The sequence below is a fragment of the Ceratotherium simum genome, chromosome 4 (assembly GCF_057802395.1).
Source record: "Ceratotherium simum simum isolate JZ-2026a chromosome 4, ASM5780239v1, whole genome shotgun sequence".
NCBI lineage: Eukaryota > Metazoa > Chordata > Mammalia > Perissodactyla > Rhinocerotidae > Ceratotherium > Ceratotherium simum.
This window is the reverse complement of record NC_141903.1, coordinates 76,328,667-76,350,211: the sequence shown is the minus strand read 5'-3', so window position 1 is coordinate 76,350,211 and position 21,545 is coordinate 76,328,667. Positions and strand designations below refer to the sequence as shown.

Genomic DNA, 21,545 nt, shown 5'->3' with positions numbered 1-21,545 from the left:
TTGAGCCTTTTCTCTTTTTTTCTTGGTAAGTCTGGCTAAGGGTTTGTCAATTTTGTTTATTGTCTCAAAGAACCAACTCTGTTTCTTTAATCCTTTCTGCTGTTTTTTTGGTCTCAATTTCATTTATTTCTGCTCTGATTTTTATTATTTCTCTCCTGTTGACTTTGGGCTTTGTTTGTTCTTCTTTTTCTAGTTCTGTTAGGTGTAATTTAAGATTGCTTATTAGGGCTTTTTCTTGTTTGTTAAGGTGGGCTTGTATTGCTATGAGTTTCCCTCTCAGGACAGCTTTTGCTGCATCCCATATGGTTTGGTATGGCATATTTTCATTTTCATTTGTTTCCAGATGATAATTTTTGACTTCTCCTTTAATTTCATCAATGATCCATTGGTTGTTCAGTAGCATGTTGTTTAATCTCTAGATTTTTGTCACTTTCCCAGTTTTTTTTCATGGTTGATTTCCAGTTTCATAGTATTATGGTCTGAAAAGATGCTTGTTATGATTTCAATCTTCTTAAATTTATTGAGGCTTGCTTTGTTTCCCAACATATGGTCTATCCTTGATAATGTTCCATGCACACTAGAGAAGAATGTGTAGTTAGCTGTTTTGGATGGAGTGCTCTGTATATGTCTACTAGGTCCATCTTGTCCAGTTTTTCATTTAAGTCCACTATTTCTTCATTAATTTTTTGTCTGGATGATCTATCCATTGATGTAAGTGGGGTATTAAGATCCCCTACTATTATCGTGTTGTTGTTAATGTCTCCTTTTAGGTTTGTTAATAGTTGCTTTATGTACATTGGTGTTCCTATGTTGGGTGCATATATATTTATAAGTGATAAGTCTTCATGGTGGAGTGTCCCTGTTATCATTATATATTTCCTTTCTTTGTCTCTCTTAACTTATTTTATCTTGAAGTCTACTTTGTCTGATATGAGTATGGCAACACCTGCTTTCTTTTGTTTGCCATTAGCTTGGAGTATTGGCTTCCATCCTTTCACTCTGAGCCTGTGCTTGTCCTTAGAGCTGAGATGTGTTTCCTGGAGGCAGCATATTGCTGGGTCTTGCTTTTTAATCCATCCCGCCACTCTGTATCTTTTGATTGGAGAGTTCAATCCATTTACATTTAGGGTAATTATTGATATATGAAGGCTTAATGTTGCTGTTTTGTCACTTATTTTCTGGTTCTTTTGCATTTCCTTTGTTTCTTGTCCCATTTGTTTAGGACTGCCAATTCAGTTTGGTTGTTCTGTCTTATGACTCTTCTAGTTTTCTCTTTGTTTATCATATGTGATTTTCTTTTGATTATTTGTTTAGTGGTTACCTTGAGGTTTGTGTAAAAAATCTTGTGTATGAGATAGTCCATTATCTGATGGCCTCCTATTTCCTTATACTAAATTAATTCAATCACTTTCCTCTTCCCCTTCTAAGTCGTTCTTGTTATACCTTATTCTCTCTTGTGTTGTGGGTGTGTGATTACAGTGATGAGGTTAAATTTATTTTTGGTGAATTCCTTCCTTTGATCTTTGATTTTGGTATTTAAGTGGTTGCTAACCTATTCCGGTAAAGATCTACTATTTTTCTGAGTTAATCTACCTATTTTTCTCCTTGCTCCAAGCTTTGTATTCCTTTTCTGTTCTTTTTTTCAGGCGTGAGTGCCTTCTTGAATATTTCTTGTAGTGGGGGTCTCATGGCCATGAACTCCCTTAGCTTTTGTTTATCTGGGAAGGTTACTATTTCTCCATCATATTTGAAGGATATTTTTGCTGGATAGAGTATTCTTGACTAAAAGTTTGTCTTTCAGTATTTTGAATATATCATTCCAGTCTCTCCTAGCCTGTAAAGTTTCTGTTGAGAAATCCACTGAAAGCCTGATGGGAGTTCCTTTGAGTGTTATTTTTTGTTTTTGTCTAGCTGCCCTTAACATTGTTTCTTTGTCATTGACTTTGGCCAGACTTACCACTACACGTTGTGGAGTGGGCCTTTGCCTGTTGACGTATTTAGGTGATCTGTTGGCTTTGCTTACTGGTATTTCCTGCTTCTTCCCCAGATTTGGGAAGTTCTCAGCTATTATTTCCTTGAATAGGCTCTCTGTTCCTCTTGCTCTCTCTTCTCCCTCAGGAATACCTATAAATCTTATGTTACATTTCCTAATAGAGTCAGATATTTCTGGGAGACTTTCTTCATTTCTTTTTAGTCTTAGTTCTCTCTCCTCTTCCATTTGGAGCATATCTGCACTCCTATCCTCTATAATGCTAGTTCTTTCCTCCATATTGTCAGCTCTGTTCTTTAAAGATTCCAGATTCTCCTTTATCTCCTCCATTGTGTTCTTCATCTCCATCAGTACTGATTGGTTTTTCTTTATGATTTCAATCTCTTTTGTGAAGAAACTCCTAATCTCGTTGAATTGTTTGTCTGTGTTGTCTTGTATTTCGTTGAGTTTTTTTATGATAGCTATTTTGAAATCTCTGTCGTTTAGGTTATGGTTATGGATTTCTGTGCCTTCAGGGTTGGTTTCTGGGTGCTTGTCATTTTCCTTCTGGTCTGGTGATTTCATGTACCTTTGCACTGTGGTTCCTGTATTGGCTTTGTTTTTCCTCATCCTGGAAATATCTGGTTGCAATTTCCACCCACCGCCACTGTGTTGGGGTAAACGGCTGTGTAATCTGAGCCCTCTGCACTCTGCCTTGGCTGTTCGCCGTGATCCGCCAGCAGCTTGGTCTGGTCTGGTTGGCTGAACTGCAGTGTCTGGCTTGTGGGGGACGGGGCTCTCTCTTTCACCCACTGGGTCACTGACCGTGGGGGGCTTCTCGCTCGCCCCTCATTATCCGCTCTCCTGGGGTGCTCAGATGTAGATGGTACCCTGTAGCAGTTCTGAGTCCTCTGTGTGGGAGTTTCCCACTGGCTGAGAGAGGCTGAAGAGCTACAATTTCCTGCAGAGGGTGGCCCCTCCCTCCTCTCTGGGAGCCTCTCGGACCGGGATCGCTGATCTGATGGGGAGGGAGAGGGGTTCTCCTTACCTCTCCCCACTTCCTCTGGGGGCCCGGCATGTTCCTCTCTCAGGTGTGTGGCAGTGTGGATCTTTCTGATCTTGCTTTTCGCTGTCTTGGATTCTGTTGTTGGTCTGTGACTGTTCCTTTTGTTGTATCTTATTGCGGGAAGAGTTTACGGGAAAGCTCACTCCGCCATGACGCTGATGTCACTCTCATAAATAACATGTTTTTAAATGAAAAATAGATCTATTTTTCAAAGCCAAATATTAGCAAGAGGTGTGGCATTGTTTTAAAGTTTTACAATTTCTTCATTGTCTGACTTACTAGAACACAGCTGGGTTCTCGTGTCTGCTTCTACTTTCAATCTGGTGTGACATGTTGCTTATTTTAAGTATTTGAAAAAAAATCCATTCTCACACAGATAGGTGGTCAGAAAGGGGAGGATGTCATGGACTGCGCATAAGTTCTTGGGCACTCCAAAGTATTTTCTCATCACATTTAAAGAATTGTTGCTCTAGAAAAAGGGAAAATTGAAAGGATTAAGAATATTAGAGTTACACCATTTTACTCTTTATTTCTAAGTGTATTGGTATAAGAGTAGGTATGAAGACTTTGATATTTTGGCTGAGGGAAACCATTGTACCCCAACCTTTATGCTTCATTACTATCAGGGAGTAGCTCTTTGATTCTGAGGGAAAATACAGTTTTTAACATAAGAGCTATAAATTTCTGACTGAGGAGTCAGACCTTAAAATCTAAGGTAGTGTTAGGTAATTTTACTTGCTCTTAAGGGAGTCTTCTGAGAATCAAAGTAGACTGTTCTGAATAAAGAAAAGCTATCTTTGTTTTCCTACAATTTGGAGAAAGTCTATCCAAGATTTTCTAGTTTAATTCATTGACTGTTTTTAAGTTAATTGGGAATTGAGATATTGCATTGCCCCGTTTGCTAAGTGAGACATTTTGATCTAGAAACTATTTCTCATCACTCAGAGGCCCATGTCAATGGTCTTGATGGGAAGTAGAAATTAATGATTGGCCTATTACTTGTAGATAGAGTTGGTGGTGGACACCTCGCTGTCTGGTAAAATAGAGACTATTTAGTCTGATTTGGACACTATAAACATCAGAGGGTGATGTGACACAGTATTTGATCTGTTCACCTAAATATTTTGTAAGACCTCACAACAATCTGGAAAGGAAGCTCTTTTTTATTATTATTTTACAAATAAGGAATTTGAGACCCCAGAAGTCAAATGACTTCCTCAAAGTCCCTGAACTGGTTAAGTGGCAGGACTTGATATTGTTCCCACAGTTGTCTGCCTTCAGAGCCCATGCTCTTTCTCCAAGGTCATCTTTATAGATCTTTGGGAACAATTTCCCATTTTCAAGAATTTACCGAGGAGTGGGGGAAAGCTTGGTCTTTGTGAAGTTAGGGGCCAAAAGTGCGAGTGTGAGATCTATCATAGCAGTTTCACAAACAATAGCTGTTTTGCAGAAGCCTGTTTCAAGTATTCAAGACTTCAGGGGTCAGAAACAAGGCTGAGCAGAGGTTCAAAACTTCTTTACCACTCCATTTTGGTATCTCAATTATACAATATAAAAAACTCAAATACACAGAGATGCGTGTCAGTGACAAACTCAGTTGGCTAAGTGAGGCGTAATCTTCATTCTAGGAGAAAGCTTTTATTACTTTGAGCAAAGGCAAATTTGGCAATTAAAATATTATGAAAATAGAAAGTTCCCAGTTTGCAGGTGACTGTTGGGTGGCAATCTGGTTGATTAGCTGGTGGCCTCTGTAGGAAAGATCTAATCCTCATCTGTGTACTTTCTATAAACTTTTGTAAAGAAACTTGTTTTGGTCTTGTTAGGAAAAAACAAAGAGGAAAGACTACAGTAAAAGATGATAGTTTCTCTCAGAAACTGTGAGTGAGGGTGGTGATGGAGGAATAATAACGATGTCTTCCCTACATCTCTTGGAGCTTTAGAAAAATCTTGTCACAATTTTCAATGACAACATTTTTATCTTTGGAAAAACTGATTATAAGCTTTAACAGTGTGCCTTTATTAATGTACCTTTGCAAATAAGTCAAATTCTAATTCTTTAGTGATTCAGGTGGACCAGATTTTACTCTCATATTGCCTTCTAAGCATAGAGTAAACCATTTGAAACAGAAGCACATAAACTACATACATACACACACACACACACACACATACACATACACACACACATATACCTACACTTTTAAGGCTTCAGAAGCAGGTCCTTTTCAACAGCACTACAACAGAATCTGAAAGGCCTACTAATAAGTTACCTACTCAGGTTGTTCTATCCTCTGTTCCAGAAAACCAGTGTTAAGAACAGTCACTTAGAGCCTCTTAAATGAAGTAACCTAAGTCTTGAGGGAAATAGCGTGGGTAGATTTTTCTTTTCTTGTTTTAACATGGCGATGGGTATGTGACATTCTGCAAAGTAAATTTAAGTGATTTATCAATGGTGTCCCCCAATCCTGTCGGAAATTCTAGATCTTATCAGTCCCTTCCTTTCTCATTTTTTCTAAATAATATTATCACTACTAGAGCCTTTGCACCAGGATTAAAATTGGAAGTGATAATACTTTACACAGTACATTTCTTTGCAGTTTTCTCCATAAATGGCATAAGAACCTTAGGGTGTTAAACAGGAAATTAATATAACAAAATTGAACTAAATATTTGGAAAAAAATAAGTATGTGAACAAGTCACAGGGTGAGCATTTATGGGATTGAATATTGAATAGTTTTCCCAGAATTGTTTTTCTCTCACTTCCTGATAAAATGAGCATTTTAAAGGTGCTTTCTGAAAATCACAAGAAGTTTTTATTTCTGGAGGTTTTCTATATTGTTGGTAATAATTGCACCTAAAAATATGCATATATATTTAACTTAAGACGGAAGGGAGTATGGGAAGCTTATTTTTCTCATATGATATATTACAGAATGCATGAATATTATACAAGAAATGCTTCTTTTCTGCCATCAAGAAAGTCTATAATAGAGATAGGATAAAAAATAGTTAAATTGTGATTATCGTTCACTTTACACCTTGGTTCCATATATTTTAAATAGGACTACCAAGTTATATCTTAGTATATTTTGATATATTGAGAACAGCAGTATGGACAAAGAAGGAGCAATCTGTCAGTAATATGTGAGGATTTTTAGTTAAGGAATTTTTTTTTTGGACACAAAACATACCCTAGGCTAGTTCTAGATAAAACCTTACAACAATTAGTCTCAATTACAGAAATTCTAAGGAATAAAAACCAATCACTTAATGGCCGAATACAAATGTAACAGCTTTCTTTTCTCTCCAAACTAGGTTACTGTAATATTGCCATTTTTATGTAGCTATTTTAAAGAAAGGATCAAGGATATGATTTCTTCTTTATTTTCATTCTATATGTGTTTTTTTACTTTTTAAGATTGTTTATTACAGTAACAACTTTTTTAAAAGTTCAAGTGCTATGGATAACTAGAAGCATCACTGTATGACTTGGAAATGTTATATGGGGTCCTGAGCCTTGGCTGGGCTGTATCGATTTAGTCACAAGGCGCCTAAGTGCACCGTGCCCTTTTGTACTATAAGAAGTTGAAAAGCTTATCCCATGCAGCCAATGTTGCAACTTTTAGCCCAATCAACATTTAGTTAGCTGCTCACAGAAGTGGTGGTAAACCTCGTTCTACACCACATTTTAGATAATAAAATATTAAATCATTTCTTGAAATATAACAAGATTTCCATTGCAGATTTAATGTGACAAGATAGTATTTTATACTGTTTTTATTAGCAGTATAACAAATGGCAAGTAATAAATTCAGATATAGTGCAGCCAGACTCAGGCTGTCAGAAGTACTGGGTGGCTTTGTCCGGTTATTAGAGCACAAAACCAGTAGGTAGAATACACAGAGAAAATCCTTTGGTTCCTGCTAACAAATGACAAATATTTTAGGGTATTATTTTACAGTTCTTTTCTCTGTGATATTATTACCACTCACATAAAACATATTTTTCAGGATGTTCAATTGTGACATAATATGCATGTAAATTACACTTAATTTCTATAGAAATTGAACATTGTCTAATATCCTTATATGCCACTATGTAACTATAGACTCCTCGAAGGGAGAAGCAATATAATATACAACCTCTTATTTTTCATGGTACCTAGAAAAATGTTGGGTAATCATATTCATTGACTAGCATATATTTGGTATTCAGTAAATGCTTGCTGCAAGAATGTGAGGCAGAGAACTGCTAAGAACGGTAGAGTCAGACATGGATTAGAATTCTGGATACCACTTACTAATTATGTATGTCTGAGCAAATTAATTAATTTCAAACATGATGTCAAAATAATTCAATGGAAAAAACCAAAATATTTTCAATAAATAGTGCCAGAACAACTGGATATCTATTTGGGAAAAAAAATGAAACTTGATCCCTACTTTACACTATACACAAAATTTTATTTGAAATGGATCATAGACCTAAATGTAAATGCTAATACTATAAAGATTCCACAGGAAAATACAAGTAATCAAAGATTTCCGAGACAGGTCACAGAAAGCACTAACTATAAATGAAAAATTATGACAAGTTGGACTTTATTAAAATTAAAGTCTTCTGATCATGAAGAGACACTATTAACAAAATAAAAAGGCAAGACACAAACTGCTATACCAGATTGCCAAAGATGTATTTAACAAAGTACTCGTATCTGGATTATATAAAAAAAGCCCTAAACTCAACAATGAAAGACAACACAATAAAAAGTGAACAAATTATTTGAAAACACACTTCACAAAAGATATATATGTATGCTATTGGTTCTGTTTCTCTGAAGAAACTTAACTAATACACTACTGTTACCACAACATGGACGCATCATGCGGGTGAGAGTAACCGGACACAATAGGGTAATTCCATTTATATGAAGTCTGTATAGCTGGTGAGAGCGTGAGTTATCTTTACCAATTTGAAAGAAAGATAATGTCCTTGCCATACTTTTTTTGAGAGGAGAATTCTGACTAAGAGATTATTATTCTAATGGATAAGAATCTTGCCAGCAGAAATCTAGTGCCATTCTATATATAGCAATAATTTTCTTCTTGCTTTGTATTCTGAGTTTGCAGCTTTATTGGGCCGTATGATCTGTTCACAACATTTAGTTACACATGACTTGATATTTGAAAGATGCCATTTTCTGGCTGGAGTCAGGGCTTATCATATGATCTAGGTTCAGTTAACTGGATTGATTCCCTTGAATTCTGGAACTTCAAGAAATGAATATACAAGAACAGAAACTATTCTAGGGGGTAGTGGTGGTGAGAGAAGAGGGCGTCATATCAGTAAAGTGTGTTCATGGAGGCAGCTCTAGCAACGTCCTAAACTGATTCTCCCTATGTTGCTCCTTGGCTTTCCTTTTCATACCTCTATTTCTTCCTATTTCCTAAGCCTATTTCTCCAGTTTTTCTATAACTCCTCGTGCTACCCGCTGGCCTTCTAACAAATGCCTTTTCTACCTAAGTTAGCCAGAGCCAGTTTCTGTTATTTGCAACCAAGTATTCTGATTGTACACTTATATAAACCTCAGCACGGTTGAGCATATAAGTTTTAAGCATTACTCTAATTGATTGGACATGGATAATTCTCAAATCTCTATCCATAGCAATTTTTAAATGTTTCATTAGTTTGCTTATAACTACAGTTGGCTAATCTGATGCTGTGACACTGCTTCTCCATGTGTTGCCACGTGCCATCTGCCTGAGAATCTGGGCGGAGGGAAGGAGGGAGGTGCTAGTTGCGCAGGCTTTCTCCTGGGTCCAAGAAAAGTTTACTGAATCCGAATTTTTAACCCGTACCCAGGTGCCTCTCAAAGGTTGAGATCTACTGCAATATATGGGGATTTACTAGCTTTGGTTTCAAAGTGAGTTGTTTTCTGATGATTTTATCAGATTCTTAGTACAGATACGAATAGGAATTACATTTTTTAATCTGCCCAGAAAACGTGCTATGAGAATGGCCCAGTGTACCTCGGTTGCTATTAACGAAAAAAGGAATATAAATAATTTAAGGTCTTTAGAACAACGCAATGTGAACTAGTTAAGGATTAGGAGGTAGCGAGTGAGTGGACTGCAGATTGCCTAAATTGCTATCTTCATGAGTAGGTTTCCGGGGGAAAGCTGACCAGCTGCTTTCCATCTCCACTGAAGCTGGTCTGAAGAAATACAAGTGTACTGTTCTTGGAATGAATGTTAGAAGTTACCGATAAGGTGGGTAGGGGAAATGGCTTCCCCAAATAGCTTTAAATGTGGGAAAGAATACTAGGATGAATGACTGAGGTACATTTCTGACTAAAGAAGAATGAAGTGGCTTAAATTATCTACTCAGTTTCCTTTAAGCCCTTTGAGCCCAGAATTCAGGATCTGAGAGGAACATCCAACTTCTCAGCAGCCAAAGAAACTATATTAAGGAACACATTTACCATGAAACTGTTACTGAATTTAAAGGAAGCTGATGAATGGCTGGCAAAAGGAGGCTGTCTCTTGATGATCTGAAAGCAAAACCAGTTAAGAGGGTCAGCAGATCTCTAATTACAATGGAGCAGTTGACGCCACTGTAATTAAGCCGTATCAGCATTTCCATCGCAAGCTAATGTTGTTCATGGGTTGAAACTCAGCTGCAAAGATTCAATCTGAGCTGAAAGTTGGCATATAGGGCTCAAGAGCTCGGCAGGGGAGGGGGCAAAGAAGGAAGATTTTTAAAAATTTATTTACCGAACTGTCAAACACAAAATATAGCCATTAAGATCTGTTGAGGCAGTAATAAATAATACATTCTCTCAAAATTAGTATGCATAGCAAACCCCGGGTGCAATAGCCATGGTGAAAGAAAGTATTTAAGTTATACAGATTGGGAAACAAACAAAAAAACCCCAACTTAAACTGAAGGATGAATTTTTAATCCTGTGAGTAGTGTCTATTTTAGACAGAATATTTAGTCGTTGCTAGAAACATATTTAGTGTTTTTAAATATTTATTTGCCCAAGAAACTTAGATGACTCCAATGAAGCTGCAAAACATACACCAGCACAGTGGGGTTAGTTACAAAGGATGTTATGTCACATTTTTTCCCTCAGACTCCTTTGATAGATAACTTTAATCTAAATTCCCTCATTTCTATGAATGTTAGCACTTTTTTTAAACATGACTTTCTGTATGTTTGTTAATAATGATATAATGATTTACTAGGATATGTAAATCTTTATTTTATATGTATTCTATTTTTGCACCCTAAAAGGTGCAGCTATAACTCATGGAGGAAAAATAAGAAGCCATTAAGGACCTACTACTCACCAGACATATCTAGGGGCTCATTTTCAACTTTATAATGATTATACTCTGATTTATTTTTATTTTTGATTGTTATATTTACATTAGAATATAATTGATTTTATAATTTTTTTGATTTAATTTATATTACTCTGTGATTATTTTTTTTTTAATTTTTGTCTTGTACTACAGGAACTCAAAGCTCTTTGTTTTTAGAGTGTAGTCACACTACTTACGTAATGTTCAGTTTACTCATTCTCATCTAATCTATAACTTTGTATGGTCAAGATTATAAAACCAAGTAAGAAAACCTGGATTGAAAATCCATTTCAGATAACTTTCATAAGTAAAATAAATTGAATATTAAATACATGTTGACAAATATCTGGAAGAATAATTACCAAGCTGATAAACATGGTGAGTGACAAGAGACAAGTAGATGAGAACCAAGATTAAGGATAATAATAAAGTGACTTTAAAATTAATTGCTTTATTTTACATTTTTATAGGGGAAATGCATTTTTGTATTATTGTGTATTTAAATGAATTTAAACAATAAAAATTGAAAGACAAACTTGTTCTAGAAAATCTAGCAAAGAATGAATAGAAAATATGAAGTCAAGTTGTGCACATGAGCATATCATCTGTGTCTTTATTTGCACCTACATTTATGGTTCAAATGACTTCTTAGTAAATGTACACTCAATACAGATATGAAAACCTATTACACAGAATGAAAATTGTCCATTGATATAACAGAAAGTTCCCATAAAGTAACAGAAAATTATTTTGTAGCTTACTTAGACCTTGTCAATAAACTTCCTTCCAGGCGGGTAGTTTATTGGATTTAAGAGAGAAAAGATTGTAGTTAATAATGAATCAGATGGGGGCTGGCCTGTTGGCGTAGTGGTTAAGTTCATGTGTTCCGCTTTGGCGGCCCGGGGTTCGCCGGTTCGGATCCTAGGCGCAGACCTTCTCACCACTCATCAAGCCATGCTCAGGCAGGGTCCCACATAGAAGAACTAGAAGGACCTGCAAGTAGGATATACAACTACGTACTGGGGCTTTGGGGAGAAAAATAAAGAGGAAGATTGGCAACAGATGTTAGTGCAGGGTCAATATTCCTCAGAAAATAAATAAATAAATAATGGATTGGATGCATCTTGTGCTTCTATCCTTTTCTCACCCACCATTTCCCCTCACCTGTGTCCCAAATTGTGCTTGAGCCTGCTACCTTTGTCAGACGGTTATTCCGTTAACAAACTCAGGAATGCCGACCAAAGTAGCAGCTCTCACTGCCTGTAAGCTACTGGCAGGAGGAAAGTGACAGTCACTGAAAGTCAGCTAAGAAAAAGTGAAAAATGGATTTCAGAGGCTATGGACATGGGCAGGGTGTCTCTGAAATAGGTCCAAGCCAAGTCGGCCTGAATTGAGCAGCTATTACTCTACAAAAGCTTTCTGATAGGGAAGTTGCTGTATTCATGTTCCAGTTTAGATAGAGAAGTCAAGAGTTTAGCCAAATAATATGTAGATAATCAAGAACAAGTACTTGAAAACCTCAACCAAGCCATGGTAGAAAGAGGGATGAAAATGAGTATGGAAACCTCCAAGTACAACCTCATTAACTCAGACTTCTTGAAGGTCCTGACTTCATTCATTCAGTCAGCTATCCAGTCCATGACTATTTTTGAGCACCTACTCTGTGTTGTTTTTGATACCGGGCCTGAAGATACAAAAATAAATCAACCACAATAGTTTAAAATCATCTCATTTTATGCTAGTTTAAAACATGTTCTCTCGCTTGAATCAGAACTTCCTGCTGACAGCTAGTTTGATATGGGACTGGTCAAAGTTGAATGTTGTTTTAGGACTATCATCTTCTCCCCTTAACTCTTTACTCTTGTTTCCAAAATCTCCTGTGCCCTCCTCAGATGTTCAGTTTCTAACTGCACAGATGTTTCATGTCAACAGCTACACAAAGGCATATATTCTCCTAGGACAGACTCAACCTATAAGAGGGAAAACAAAATAGTTTGTAAGGAGGGAATCAACATTAAAGATGAAAAATAGCAAAAAAATAGAATGAAATGGAATTGAATAAAGTAGAAAATGAACTGCAGTGAATTTCTAATAGTATAGATTAGTATATAGTATAGATAAATATATAGATAAATAAATATATAGACATAGATATATCAATATTCATTTGTGCTGAAAGGCAGTTGTTTGGGTTACATTTACAAACCTGAACTAATCACTCTGTCCAGGAGAATGCAGTGTCTACATATGACAGAATCGGACATGAAATGAGTTGGAGGAGAAACCTGGATCATTTAAAGAAAACTAAGATTTCTGCTTTTGGAAAGATGGAGTAGAAGTACTTTTTTTATTCCTCCTGTTAAGTGCAACTAAAAACCTTGGCCATGATATATAAAACAAAAATGAGAAGATGTGAAAGATGACAGAAGATAGACCAAGTTGGGGTCTTGAGATCCAAGGGAAAACACAGCGGTGAGTTCCCTGAGTTTTCTTTTAAGCTCAGTTATCCCAGACTGGATACTGGAGAGCTGGCCACCCAGAAAAAGCAATGGGTGCATACAAAGAAAGTCCCAAGGAAGTTTTACTCTAGCCAAAGGATCACTGAATGGGTAGCCTCGCAGGACAGAAAACATTGGTGTAACTGTTTTATACCAGTCAGATGATACAAGAAAAAAAAAACTGAGGCCATACTTACTCCTCCAGCAAAGGTGAAGTAGAGAGCCTGAACTTTCACCCCGTAAAGGTATAACAAGCCCCACTCACGGCATCACGATGTGTTGAAAATTATGGGACCTAGGGCTTGGAGAAGAACTTTTAGATATGACATCGAAAGATGATCTATGCAAGAAAAAATAAATTAGACTTCACCAAAATTGAAATCTTTTCTTTTGGAAAAGACTATGTTAAGAGAATGAAAAGACAAGCTACAGATTGGGAGAAAATATTTGTAAACCACGTATCTAACAAAGGACTCACTCCGAGAATATTTAAAGACCTCTCAAAACTCAACATGAATAATCTAATTATCAAATAAGCAAAAGATATGAAGAGATAGTTCACTGAAGGGAATATACAGATGGAAAATAAGCACATTTTAAGATGTTCAACATCACTAGCCATTAGGGAAATGCAAATGAAGACCATGATAAAATACTGCTACACACTTTTAGAACAGGAAAAATAAAAAATAGTAAACCCAACTGCTGGTAAGGATGCAAAGAAATGGGATTTCTCATACATTGCTGACGGGAATGTAAGATGGTACAATCTGGAAAATAGTTGGTGGTCTCTTAAAAGTTAAACATACATTTACCATATGACCAGGCAATTGCATTCTTGCTCATTTAACCCAAGGAAATGGAAACCTATCTTGAAAAACTTATATATGATTGTTCTCAGCAGCTTTATTTTAATAGCTCAAAACTGGAAACAAAGTAACTTTCCCTCAATAATTGAATGGCTAAAAAAAGGGTGGTAGGGGCCCGCCGGTGGCGCAAGCACTTAAGTGCATGTGCTCCGCTGCGGCAGCCCAGGGTTTGCCACTTCTGATCCCGGGCGCGCACCGACGCACCGCTTGGCAAGCCATGCTGTGGCGGCGTCCCATATAAAGTAGAGGAAGATGGGCACAGATGTTAGCCCAGGGCCAGTTTTCCTCAGCAAAAAAGAGGAGGATTGGCATCGGTTGTTAGCTCAGGGCGGTCTTCCTCAACAAAAAGAGGAGGATTGGCATAGGATGTTAGCTCAGGGCTGATCTTCCTCACAAAAAAATAAAATAAAATAAAAAAAGGGTGGTACATCCACACCATCAAACACTACTCAGCAATAAAAAAGAACGCATGTTGATACATGCAACAACTTGAAGGGATCTCAATGGCGTTATGCTGAGTGAAAAATCCATTCTCAAAAGAGCACATGCTATACGATTCCATTTAGGTAGCATTTTCAAAATGATAAAATTATAAAGATGGAAAATAGATTAGTGGTTCCTAGGGGTTAGGTATGCTTGGGGCAGGGGGATGAGTGTAACCCTAAAGGGATCACAAGAGGGAGATCTTTGTGGCTATGGAGTAGTTCTATAGCTTGATTGTAGTCATGGTTATGCACACCTACACATGTGACAAAACGACATAGAACTATACACACACATTGTACCAATGTCAAATACCTGGTTTGGACATTGCACTACAATTGTGTAAGGCATAACTGTTGGAGGAAACCGGGTGAAGAGTACATGCAATCTCTCTGTACTATCTTTGCAACTTTGTGTAAAACTATAATTATTATAAAGTAAGTAAAAACTTTAAAAAAGAAAACTGAAACTCTGGTGAGGCTGTTTCTAGGTGAAGGTAAACAGTCAATGGGCAGGGAAAACAAACATTATCTCCTACAGGGCAAAGACTATTTTTAGTACTTGATTTCTGTCTTTACTAAATTTCAAAAGAAATGTTGTTGCTTGATAAAATTAAAAAGATATAATTACCTTCATTTTTGTTTTCCTTGGACTAGAAAGGCAACCAATCACCTTAGCTATTGGTATTATGATTATTGTTATTTTAGATTATAAACTTCCCTCTACAAAGTCAATTTGAAAGGGAGAGGGGACGCTGCTTAAAAATTTTGTAATGTATTCTGTTGGTCTGATTGACACCAGTTTTCTCTTTCCAAATTACAATCCCACATGCCTGCTGTTTCTGTTCTTTTCCCTTTAAGTGAAGGTAGTGGTGGCAGTCACTAAATAATTGCTTTATTTAGCCTTTGTGAAATATGTCATAATCCAATTTGTAATGTGTTTTGAGAATAAAATGCTATTTTTGTGCTTTTAAGAGTAGGAAAAAAGGAGAAAGGGTTAAATTATTTTACCAAATGATGAGCAAATTTTGGTGAATTGGAATTTTCAAGCAGCAAATTTTTAAATTGCAATTCATAGGCTTTTGGAAAAGTACAAGTATACAAGCTATATTCCAAAATCATGACAAAAAAATTTTAAAGCAATTTAATAATATACATTTGTTTATTATAGTCACTATTTTCATCGTCTAAACATAGATTATATGTAGAATTTCCCTTGAACAAGTAATCCAATTAAACTGTTGCTCTCATCAGTTTGCAATTATTTTTAAAGTTAGTTTATATGAGTTCCTAACCACCTAAGTAATTAAATAATAAAAAATAGACTAAAGAACTTACAAAAATTATTTAAGAAGATTTGGTAAAATTTCAGAAAAGTTTTATACCAATATGTTCAACTATCACACTATTCAAGCTTACACATATCTTTAGTTACTGTTTTATCATTCACAGATATCACTATTCAAGCTTACACATATCTTTAGTTACTATTTTATCATTCACAGATATCACTACAAAACAAGTATTGTCAGGGTTCATAATGAAATGATGTAACAGTCTCTTCCAAATGTGCTGATTTTCTACCTGATTGCGGCTCTGGGAGTAAGGTACGAGAATGGGTATCTATTAAATTTTATTGAGTATTCATAAAAGCTTATAATAACCAGCTGGATCCTGTAAACTGTACGGTGGGTGTTCAACTATATTTACCATCAACTCTATAAACAATATGTATACTTTCATTTCAGGTTAACTAGCAAAAATCATTATCCAAAAATTGTACAATCTTATTGCTCCAAGCCAAAGTTTAAAAAAAGGAAACCAAGGAAACAGTGTACTCTTACTTTTGGGTCTTTCAAAATGAACAGATTTGCTTTGTAAGCCCAGACATTTGAAACACATTCTCCGCTTACATTTTTCTACTGACATAAATGAAGACTTCCTGACTTCCATCGAAACCATCTTATTATAGTGAATGAGAATGGAAGAATCCTATCTTTTTACGTTGTTCAGGCATTTATATAAGATCCACTAGAATATAAGTGCCAAAAGACAAGGGAGTTGTTTAAAAAAATTTTTCAAAATGATAAAATTGTGGCTCTCATCAAGTGTTAATTGAACATGTTTCAAAGATTTTATTATTTAACTCATCAAGTGAGGGAATCAGTAACATGTTACAACCTGTTGGAATGAGAATTTGACTTAGGGAGATTTACTACTACTGGACAATGTTTATTTGCACTGTCGTGAACAGAATCAGTTATATCAGTTTTCTACTTTTCAATTTTTTTCTATTATACGTCAAAGACAATTAAAAATGCACACTTCCGGGGGCCAGCCCGGTGGCATAGCGGTTAAGTGCGCACACTCCGCTTTGGCGGCCTGGGGTTCACAGGTTCGGATCCCAGGCGTACACGGACGCACTGCTTGTCAAGCCATGCTGTGGCAGCATCCCATATAAAGTGGAGGAAGATGGGTATGGATGTTAGCCCAGGGCCAGTCTTCCTCAGCAAAAAGAGGAGGATTGGCATCGGATGTTAGCTCAAGGCTGATCTTCCTCACAAAAAAAAAAAAAAAAAAGCACACTTCTATAAATCAGGTAATCCCCAGAGACCCCACTAGTCAATGTGAGCATTTCATTGAAAGTCTAACCAGTAATATTGTCTGTCCTTTTCTAAGTCTGACAATTTTTCTTAACAACCTTGTCTATTTTGTTCACTGCCTATATTCCCAGTGCAGAGAATTGTACTTTGCTCTTTGTATGTGATTAATAAATATTTATTGAATGAATAGGCGAAAGAATTCAAAGAAACCGGATGGCACCTTTTCAAAACAAATTGAAAAGAAACCCAAACAAGCAAAGACTTCTACTTATAGAATTAGAATGTTCAAATCAATTTAATAATCATATACATTTATCTTACATATCAGGCGTCTTAATGACGTAATTATAATATGAATATATATGTTAGAATAAATAATGCAAGAGTTTGGCTCATTAGGCAATTGTTTTATTATCTAAAGGCTTTAAGTGATAAAATCTCTCCAAACCCATGGCTTATGCTACACTAACAACGATATTCCTGGTCGGAAATCATCCATCTTTGCCCATCTGCCACTTTGCTTTCTCTGAGTTTCAGAGCCATTGAGGTAAAATGCAGTCATATCCTTTCAAATGGGCATTTTTCCTTCATGAAGTTCATGCAATTTTGCATTGAACTTTCACGTGTTAATTAGAGAAAAACAGGGAGAGAAGAACAAGAGGAAAAGAAGAGAAAGTAGGGGGAAATGAAGGCTAATTAATTAAGGTTTAATCAGAAAGGCTTTCTGTACTTCTCCTTTGAATTCTCTTCTGGAAATAACTCAATATTTTGGAGACTAAATTACCTTTTTCTCAATACAGGATCAGTTGAAGTTCGTTTCTTATGCATTCGGCAAAGTCAGTTTGTGGTGGATTCTGTAAACTGCAAATTGACCAAATAAGTGAAAACAGACAAAAGACACATTTGACATCAAGCAGCTGCCTAAGGAAATGTCCAAGCGAATGTGATTCAAGTGAATTCGTGAAGGTTGGGTTTTGAAGTTGAATTTGAAAATCCATCTGCTTGAATAATTTTTTTAACTATGCAAAGATAATGCTTTCTGATTGACACTTTCCATATGATGGATATTCTAATTTTCAGGATTTTTTGTTGCTGATCCAAAAGTATTGTGTAAATATATCTATGGTAAAGGGTAGTAATATTATTTTTAAAGAGAAAATCCTCCGAAGATGTCATATGTTTAGATTTTTTCAAAGAAATGTGATATACTACCTTCTTTAAAAATGCTGTATAATCATCATTCACCGAGTGTCTTATACAGTACACTGTGGAGAGGGAGATTTAAATACAATTAATTACTATTAATTCAGATTCATTAAATAATTAAGAGTTGCTGAATAATAACAGTCGATATAATTTTTCAAAAATAAATCTTCCCTTGATATAGGTAAATAGTCTTGAATAGTATATTTACATGTGGGAGATGAAATAGAAACTTTTTCTCATGATATCAAGGTGATGTCATGTTTCTCTTTTTTGTAAAATGTTACAGACTACTTTTACATTTTGATCATCAAGAGTATTTAGTATTCACAATAAAACATCAAACAACCTTGTGAAGAGACAAAGATAAGACTATAAAAGAAGTCTTTTACACATTGATTTTTATAAAAGCATTTTCCTGTAGAATCGATAGATGCATGAAGGAATAGAATACAATTGATTTTATAGTATGAAAAGGGAGTTTATGAAGAGTGCAGTCTCCAACCACAGTATATCAATACTCCTTTGGGCATTTTTGCAGGGTTTTAGGTGTTAAATAAAATTTTTTGGAATTTTGAGTTAATCAATGTCTCGTGTGAATGTATTGCATTCTATTACTTATTCAAATCATAACTGTAGCTTGAACTTTGAATTGTTAGATGTAGAAAGTTGGATTTGGGGAAAGAATTAAGAATACATATTTTATTCAGACTCTTCAGGGCACTTGAGATATCATATCTTTTAAAATAATTTTTGAATATGGATATGGTTTAATGAATATACTAAAACTACTGTATCATATCTATAATGGTTGGGATAAATTATTTGAATTATATTATCTAAAATATTAACATAAGTATGTACTACCCCATTTACAAATTTTTAAATATGAAAACTATTTTAGTCTCCCATTTAAAAAAAACAAACAGTCTTTTGTATTATCTCTGGTGGGTTTGTAATTTGGAGACATTTTCCTGGACCCTTGAGGATTTGTGGGTGATATATAGGTGTATAGATAGATGGACGGATGGATGGATACAAATAAAGAGAGAAAGAGAAAGGAAGGAAGGAAGGAACGAACGAATGAACCAAGGTTTGATTAAAGGGAAGGGGCAAATGTTCGTTACTTATTTGCTAACAACAAAAATGTTTAGAGAACAAACAACAGATTTTGTCTAACAACCATTGTGCTTTACAGTATTAAAGTTGAAGTCAAGACCCTTAAATCTTGAAATCTAAAACTTGCAAGCTGCATTTATATGGGTCCCAATTCCTTTACCTGTATCTAACTTTGAAGGATGTTCCATACTTACCCATTAGGTTAAGCTACTCTACAAGCACTAGAGTCTCAAGAGGTAACAGGGGCCATAGACAGTTCATTACATTTATATTGTTGAAAAATCAAATTAGCCATCTTTCCCCTAACACCTGTTCCTTCTACAGAATTCCACATCTTCTATGTTTCCATGTTCCTCTCAGGCAAGCCAACAGTAGTTTTGGGGGTAACTTACCTTCTGATGTTCTAACTCTAGTCTTATCCTGGCCAGGTTCTTTGTGTTTGATTTCTTATGCTTCACAGTTCCATCTATTTCAATTCCACGCTATTCACTAATCCTGTCTTGTTATGGCTTTTGTTGTGTGTTACCTGAACTTTAGCAGTAGTAACATAATTCATCTCCCCACCTTCGATCTTGGCACATCCTTAAGCCTGCTAGTAGATTTAGATATGATCATGTTACTGCCCCCAAACCTAAAGGTTATACCTATTACTCACAGAATAAAATACCTTGATGCAGCATTGAAGTCTCTCTTATACCTGATTCTATCCTACCTTTATAGCCTTTTCTCCCACTACTCCCTCTCACTATATATCCTATTCTTAGACAATTGAATGATCCTGGAATGGAATGTATTTCCCCTACCACAGCTTCAAAGAAAAAGCTCTCTAATTTAATTTTGTAGGCTCAACACCAAGCAACCTACTAACTGTAGGACTTAATAAGTTAATAAATGGATGAATAAATTATACTGTTTTGAGAGAAAAATGTCTCTCTAGGGACTTGACATCTATTTACACAAACAGTATATATTGAGACATGCTAGACAAATTATAAAGTTAGTTCTGCTCTAAATAGCATGAGCCTAGAGATGATTAATGCAGTGTAGATAGCCCATCATCAAAATACTTGAAAACCTTGAGCTACAGGGCAAGAAAAAAATGAACAAGCATATGAAAGACATGACTGGTGACTCTATATATCTGTTAACTTTTCATAAATTGCTTAAAATAATGCATTCCATAACAGCTTTGGTTAATTCTTCCTTTAAAAACTTTTTAAAAAAGGTATTAATCTTGAAATGTAATAATTTAATAGTGTCTGTGAAATTTCACAAACATTAGTGGATTCCAATTTACAAAAAGTAAAATATACTTGAAATGTTTTTCCACTTGTGTTATTTTTTGAGTAAAAATTAACTTCAAAAGTTATGAAAAATTGACTTTTTTTTGCTTAGATATTTAGAACAATTTATTGGCATTCTTTTGATGATGATTGAATATTTTATCCTAAACAAGTGAAAAGAACATGAACAGCCATGATGATTTTAACATTATTCAAAACACAAGAGGGGAAAATCAATGTAGTGTCAAAAGAAGAACTAAATAGGAAAGATATATCAATCAGAGAAAATATTTTTATTCTTCTTTGAATATTGTACAAAGAAAAGTAAATGAAAGATTTGAAAAAAATGACAATATTCTTTTTATGAAATGTTGAAAATTAGAAAAGGAAAACAAAAGAAGAGGAAAAATGTCTTAAAGATTTTTCTGTCCTGCACTGTCATGAAAATGTGAGAATTACAATCAAGGATTTTAATCGATATGAAGAAATGAATTAAACATGTTTTTAAAGTATAGAAATATTTATTTTGCTTATTTTAGTAAAGGAATTACTATTGTAAGGTTTGTCATTGGTCATAGACAAAAACTAAAACTTTCAAAAATTATATTTTTTCCAGTATTACTATTAGATTTGGATCTAAGTCCAGGGTAAAACACCATTATTGCTTCAAAATTTTAAAAAAAAGATCTAATGAAAAGAATAGCAAATCGTCTTTCCCACACATCAGTGCACTTCATTGTGGTGATAGACGTATTTGTAGTACTAGACCAAATTATTTCACTTTAATCAGTTGCTTCATAGGCTGCCATGACAAAGTACCAGAAATTGGGTGGCCTAAATCGCAGAAGTTTATTTTGTCACAGTTTTGGAAGCTAGAAGTCTGAGAGCAAGGTGTTGGTTTATTCTCTCAAAGGTCTCTCTCCTTGGTTCTCTTTATTCCAGATGGCTGTCTTCCTGTCTTTGCGTGGTCTTCACTCTGTGCCTATCTGTGCCCTAATCTTCTCTTCTTAGAAAGGCTTCAATCACATTGGATTAGGACCCACACTAATCACTTCATTTTAGTGTAATTACCTCTTTAAATTTCC

At 35.4% G+C, this 21,545-nt stretch overlaps 1 long non-coding RNA gene across 3 annotated transcripts in view; it reads left to right on the top strand.

Annotated features, from left to right (window-relative positions):
- LOC147917337 (uncharacterized) overlaps positions 1 to 21,545 on the top strand; it is a 189,195-nt gene that overhangs the window by 151,906 nt on the left and 15,744 nt on the right. For 2 of the 3 annotated variants that reach the window (XR_015552010.1, XR_015552008.1), the window contains exon 4: positions 17,656 to 17,821. The exons of the other annotated variant lie outside the window; for it this stretch is intronic. This is a non-coding gene — a long non-coding RNA (uncharacterized LOC147917337). The remainder of the gene's footprint in view (positions 1 to 17,655; positions 17,822 to 21,545) is intronic. 3 annotated transcript variants of the gene reach the window in all.